We start from the raw sequence: 7,901 nt of genomic DNA, 5'->3' as shown, positions 1-7,901 counted from the left end.
TATATATATAGACTTGGGATCATATGAGACCAAACATTTTTCGTGAAACCCGTAAGACCAATTCTCAACCCTTGGATTAGATCTATAATCTCAAAATTCATAATCACAAAATTGACACGAGACTTCTCAATAATTACAAAATTGCAACCGTGCAACTTTAGACAATTAGATCATTAGCTTATAAAGTTGATCAATGAACATAAATTGGTCTCACGGGTCTCACGAAAAACCACTGGTCTCACGTGAACCCAACCATATATATATATATATATATATATATATATATTTTATATATATATATATATATATGTATGTATGTATATGTATATATATATATATGTATGTATGTATATGTATATATAAGGATCGGTTCATGTGAGAACCATAAAAAATTTGAAAAACATGTATATTCATTAATGCATTAACGAATTTCAATGAGTATATATATATATATATACACACACACACACACACACATACATACCGTTCAGATGAATGGTGGTTACCAGGGTGTTTCTTAATTTTTTTTCATTTTTTGGGTGTTTCCCCTGAACTGGACCCTTAATTACCTTTAATCTCAAATTCACTCATAAATGACGCTTGATACGGAATTTATCTGGTGCATTTCGGTACATATCATCTCGATGTATCTTATAATAATATGCATCCAAATGTGAAGATCATTTCTTACGTTTCTCACTCTAACTCTCTCTCTCTCACACACTGGAACTCAACTCTATACACACACACACATAGGCATAGGATCGTGTGAGAATCATAAGAAAATACCTGAACTCTTGATCATTTTTAATCTAATGCTCACTCATGCATGAATTGTGGTTTAGAAGGAATTGATCTAATACATCTTGGTGCACCTCATTAATATTTTCATTCAATTAAAATCGATCTAATAGTGAAGACCATTTATTATGCTTCTCAGTATAACTTTATTTTTCACAGAAACCAACCCCTTTCTCTTTCTCTCTCTATCTCTCTCTCTCTCTATATTATATATATATAATTGATGATTTTATTAAAAATGCAAAATTTAAAGTAGAAAGGAATTAGTGGGGAGGTCCACTAACATCTAGAAAATGTATGTCGAGGGTCTATTTCTTTAATAATTATCTCCAAACTTATCTCTAATTTCTTATTTTAATTTTATGTTAAAAATATAAAAAAATATGTAATTTAAGATTTTCTTTTATTAGTAATCAAATATATAAAATGACAATAAGAAGAAAAGTCTAAATTCACTTATAAATGTTTACGAATGAAATTAGCTTCTTTTTTCAAATGAAAAGTTGGTAAAAATCAAGCGTGTGGTTCTCTTTTAATTTTTAAATCTAAACTAAAATAAATATCCACAAAAAAAATTAATATTAAATACAATTTTTATTGCAAACCATATAAGTTATTATAACATCAATATTATTGGTTTAATTTAATCTTCGTAAGGAAATAGATTGGTTTATGTTTAAAAACTATGCTTTCCCAACCAAAATCAACATATCTGAAATAGTGTTTAGACGTAATTTACTCGTTTTTAATGATTTTTCCCAATTAAAAAGACGTCGGAAATATTCCTCGAAACGTAAGACGTCTAACATTTTGAAAGTGTAAGACTCAATGAGGGTGTTTGTCGCTTGAAATCTAATGGATTTAGGTGGATCTGATTCGGTTATTCAATAGATGGGGAATTTTGTCATCAAATCCAATCCAAAGGGTGACTGGATCGGATTGGTTCCATCTATTGAATATTACTCAATGAAACACAGTTTTCAACCAATTGATTATATATTTTCTTAATTTATTAGAAACCACTGCATATAAATATCAGCTGAAAACAAATCGTGAAATGTTAATAGTTATATGTAGTTATTAATTGGATGATAATTGAATAACCACTGGATTAGATCGGTTCGGTTTTATTGAATTATGGACTAGCATCCAGAAATCGGTCGAGCCAATTTGGATGTTGAAATTTTGGATCCAACCCGATTCGGTTACAATTGAATACCTGATTATAATCAGTTAGTCCTGATTGGATCAGTCAATTTATATTGGATTAGATGAGAATCTACACACTGCTAAGATTCAAGTTTAAGTCACGAGATGGTATCAACTTTTATAATGGATCAACACCAAAGATGTAAGGTATTCTTCGATTGATAAACGTATAACGATAAATTTGGATCATATAAAAAACTTATTTGTCACATTAGATTTTCAATTATTTTAAATATCATTGAAATGTAATTAGTTAATGTAAAACTATAAATGTGATTGTTAACAAAAAAAAAAATTTGACACTTCAAATCACCAATTAAAGTAATAATTGGTATTAGCATTATTGATTTCAATTGAAATTTTATACATATTAAATTTATGGATAAATTGTATGAAAATGTAATATACTTTGTTCTGATTGCTATTTTGGATAACGCATTTTCAAAACCTTTATATTAGTACATGAGACGTAAAATTTCAAATATTTAAGTACCTAATTAATAACTGTTTACCATGCTGACATGACAAATCATTTGTCACGTTAGCATGATAAACGGTTATTCAGATACTTAAATGTTTGAGATTCTACGTTTTAAGTATCAATATGAAGGTTCTAAAAGTATATTACTCAAAATAAAAATCAAAACAAAGTACATTATATTTTCATGTAATTTACCCTAAATTTATATATATAATGTTACAAAATTATTTAAGTAAAAAGGAAACCATATCGCAAAACCTTTTAGCCAATAATCGAGATTTTGTGTTGAATGGACAGCGAGCCATGGAGTAAATTTAAAAAAAAAAAGTGGCAGACTAAAATGGTCCCAAAGATATTTAAACACGTGGGATTTGAAAACAAAAATTAAAAATTAATAGAAATATAAATAGTCTTCATCCATAGCCACTTGTCTTCCTTTCAAAAATATCGTTACCTCCGTAAATGACGTACAAAATTTACGGACGGATCAAAATATTAAAAGAAAAATCTGAATCAAAGAGGTGTTTGAGATTGTTTATTTGAAATAACTTGAATTTTTATATAAAAATACTTATCAACTTATTATAAGTCAAAACGGTTTAACTTTTTAAAAACTACTTATTACCAGGTTGACACCGGTATAAGTTGTTTATCCAAACACTTAAAATTGTTTATTACCGGTGTCATACCGACAAGTTGTTTTTATAAGAAATCTCAAACACTACTTAAGTGTAAATTAGGTAAATGATACTTTTGCACTTGATTAAATTATATATTTGGTCCCTGTATTTGTGGGTCTGGTTCAGAAACTTCTTTTTTACATTTTAAATCATCCATAAGTCGAGGAGTTGTTATTTATGAAAGTAAATGACATTTTAATTAATTTTCCTTTTTAAAACTTAAAAATGACTATTTTAATTAATTTTATTTTTCAAAATCTCTAATTTAAAACTTGGAAGAAGCAAATGGAACTAAATTTATTTTTATTTAATTACGTTTCAAAAGATATGATTTTGATCATTGGATCATTTAATTTAAAAGTTTTGAAATTTATATCATAAAAATGAATACTTCAAAAGTAAAGTTTTCAAAATATGAATAAGAGTAACATAAGCATTATTTATACTATATTATAAAGCATTTGAAAAAAACTCTTAAAAACCATTTTTTATGCATTAGGTACTGTTTATTAATGCATATTACTTAAAATTCAATGTTACAAGTAAATTATGCATAAGTACAACTTATTAAAGCTCCATATTTGAATTTGTGTAACTAATTGTAGATAAACATAATCAAATAGAGAATAAACATCTCATTTTAAAATATAAAAATCATAAAATATAATTAAGATAATTATCGAGTTCTAACAAAATAATTAATTATTATCTTTATATTTTAAAATAAAAAAATTCTAAAATATAATTAGGATAATTATCGAGTTCTAACAAAATAATTAATTATTATTCTTATAAGAAAATTATATTATTAAATCAAATATAAATTACTTCGTTATTGAACCTAAATTAAATTATAACAAAAAAAAAATTAAAAAATTACACAAAAAATGAGGGATTTTAAATAGTTAATTTGATACTAATATTGATATATTTTTATCAAATTTTCATGATATTTCTAATTTTATATTTTATTCAAAAATAAAAACATCATCACTTTTTCAAAATTACATAAGAGCATATTATAACATCTACTGAGATAAAAAAATAAAATGAAATATTAAAATCAAGATGTATCTCGCTGCATTGTGCGAGTACCCTTCTAGTTACAATATAATTTATCCTTTATCGATAAGAAAATTTGGATTTAATTCTATCCGGTGCTATCAATCATTGTAAAAGTTAGGTAAAAAAGTTACACAAATCGAAGTAATAATCAATGATAAGTTTGACAACAGCAAAAATCTACATTCAGTAAATTCGAATCCAATGTTAAGACAAAATGCACAATCAATACAATCAACCGTATTTGAAAGAAGTTCTTTTAACGATCGTTCTTGATCGTTTGTTTTCATGTGATTTTCTATCGTCGGTTCTTTTATGATTGAAGAACTTTTATATTTGGTGTTTGTGGTTTGTTGAAAATTATTACCATAGTACTTCAACTTTATTTATCATACTGAGTCTCAATTATTTGTATTTTGTTGTAACACTGGTTCTTATGACTAACTTCGTTAAAAGTTTTTGTAAATGAAGGACATTTTGATCATTTATCAGTTACTTAAAAGAACAATTTAAAACAACCAATCATGTATCTCATTCTCCCCCCCCCCCCTCCTTCCGGCAGGGACCAACACTGCCCCTCACAGATTATCTTCTATGATGGGATTACAACCTCTTCTCAATAGAATCTTTCTAATGATGTAAATGTAGGTCAATAGTGCTTGTCTTTGTTTAATGTAACATTTTTTATTTATATGTAACAAATTTGTGATTATTATTGCTTTCGTTACTTATCAGTTATAATATAAGTTATACCTATCGTCCATGTCGTTTTAACAAACTCTATCAGTTGTCACTCTAATTTTGGAATTACGCTACCATTCTTCATCATTTCGATTTGCTTTCAGCAGTCGTACGCGCCCCTCACGCCTGTTAAGTAGCCTCACATGACTATCATGTAGGGGGGCCATTTTGGACCATTTTCTATTATATAAAAGAATTAGTGTACACGTTAATAAAGCATATATACAAGCGTACAAAGCATTAGGAAAAAGTAAAAGTAAATCATTATCTCTTCCAATGTGACACCTCCATCGACACCCTTTCACTCTTCAACAAGCCACCTGCTTCGTCAGGCCATCACAACCCCCTTCCGATCCCTTCATCTGCACAACACCTCAATCTCCTTTCCCACCTACAACCTACAACGTTTACACCCACGCACACAGAGCGCGGGAGCAGAAATGGTAATCCTTGTCTTTGTTCACCGACAATACACCATCTCCTCCCCCTTTTTATCAATATGCAACTCTTCATCCTTCTCTCCACACCCGAATATAATCACTTCATTAAATAAACTGAACATGTACGTCCTTCTGAAATGGCGACGACTTTCATCACTGCCATGGATTCCTAATGTTGTTATCTTGCTCCATTTAGCATAACCATGGGTAAAAACATGCTATGAGGGAAACGGGAAATTTTAGAAAGAGACGTAAATGGAGATGTGGAAGGTTAAAAGGAAACGTAAATAGAGATGTTTTGACAGTAAACAAATCATCACTGATCAGACTTCATCATAAATAGAGAGGGGTTGATAGTGTATTTATTCTTAATTAGATTTATTTATTTTCAAATGTCGATTTATATTTGTTAAAATTACAATTTTTATTTATTTTCCTATAGCTTCAACATATTTTTTTGGTATATATTATAATTATTTTACATTTTTATATAGTTATTGATTTGTGTAAAAAGTAAATACATTCATATTATTTTTTACCGAAAAAGCAGTTTGTTTAGCATTTGAAAAAACTAACGATTAATAAAAATCAAAGGATATGTTAATTAACGTTGTATTCTCGAATTTAGAAGCAATTAAAAAAGAAATGGAAGAAAATGAAAAGTAAACAAGAAAAAAATTATATTTATGTTCCTGAGACGTTAACGCAAGACGAAAATGAGATGAAAGAAAATAAATTTTTATGTTATTGAGTAGGAGAGAAATTGAAATAATATATAAATATCATTAAAAATATGTAATTTTTTATTTTTAATTATTATTATTATTATTATTTATGTTATTTCCTCGTATGAGAAAACTGCTTGAAAGGAAAATTACTATTATTTATCCTTAGTTTTTTTATTTTATTTTTCTATATCTATACTATATTATAACTTATTTGACAAAAATTCTTAAAAATCATTTTTTATATATATAAAGTACTGTTTATTGATGCATATTACTTAAAATTCAAGATTACAAATAGATTGTGCGTAAATACAACTTATTAAAGTTTAATGTTTGAATTCGTATAACTAACTACAGATAAACATAACCAAATATAAGATAAACATTGCATTTTGAATATAAAAATATAAAATATAATTAGAATAACTATTAAATTCTAACAAAATACTCAATTATTATTTTTATAAAACATTATAGTATTAAATCAAAAAAAAATTACTTCGTTATTAAAATTAAATTAAATTATAATAAAAAATTGAATTAATATCAATAAATCTATACTATATTATAAAACATTTGACAAAAACTCTTAAAAACAATTTTTTATGCATGAAATATATTGTTTATTAATGCAAATTACTTAAAATTCAAAATTACAAGTAAGTTGTGTGTAAGTACAACTTATTATAGCTTCATGCTTGAATTCGTGTAACTTACTGCAGATAAATATAATCAAATACAAAATAAACATTTCATTTTAAATATAAAAAATCTTAAATATAATTAGGATAATCACTGAGTTGTAACAGAATACTTAATGATTATATTTATAAAAAATTATATTATTAAACCTAAATCAAATTACTTCGCTACGTTAAATTAAATTATAACAAAAAATTTGAATTAAAGAAACTACACAAAACAAGAACTTTTAAATAGTTAATTTGATACTAATATTGATATTTTTTTTTCAAATTTTATGATATTTTAAAATTTATATCTTATTCAAAAATAAAAACATCATCGTTTTTCTCAAAAGTCAAAACCATATAAAACATTATTATATCGACATAGATAAAGAATAAAACGAAACATTGAAATCGAGATGTGTATCAATGCATTGCACGAATACTCTTCTAGTATATATATATATATATATATATAATAGTTACGATTATGATATCTTCAAACTTATATTGTATTAAAAAATAAAAACATTATCGTTTTATCAAAACACATGTAAAATCGTATTATAACATTGATAGAGAAAAAAAATAAAACGAAATATTAAAATCAAGATGTATCTCATTATATTATATAATTATCCTTTTAATATATTAAAAAATACGAGATTTTTTCCACCTACTTTTCTTTTATTTTTATTTTTTTTGGAGAGAACACAACGTAAAGAAAATTAAAAAAAAATAAATATTATTTAATATCTCAAAAACTCCGTGGTTGTTATATTCTTCCATTTTTCTACAGTAAACCAAGAAATTAATGGATGCTTGCGGGGTCATTATCCGGTGAGGCGGACCACACAATTGCTTTATAGGGACCTTTCATCTACGTCGAGACAAGACACCTATCCATTATTATCATACTAGTTGTGTACCCGCGTAATATGGCAGGAGCCATGAATTTTAACGATTTTGAAGTTCCACTGGTTTTATAAGATAAGATTTAACGATGGTATATGTTACACTTGGTCTTTACATATTAATACAATTTGAATAAATAAGAGTTATGGTTCCAATTA

Source organism: Cynara cardunculus (genome assembly GCF_001531365.2).
Source record: "Cynara cardunculus var. scolymus isolate 2C chromosome LG 13, CcrdV1, whole genome shotgun sequence".
Lineage (NCBI taxonomy): Eukaryota > Viridiplantae > Streptophyta > Magnoliopsida > Asterales > Asteraceae > Cynara > Cynara cardunculus.
This window is presented reverse-complemented; position numbering follows the sequence as displayed.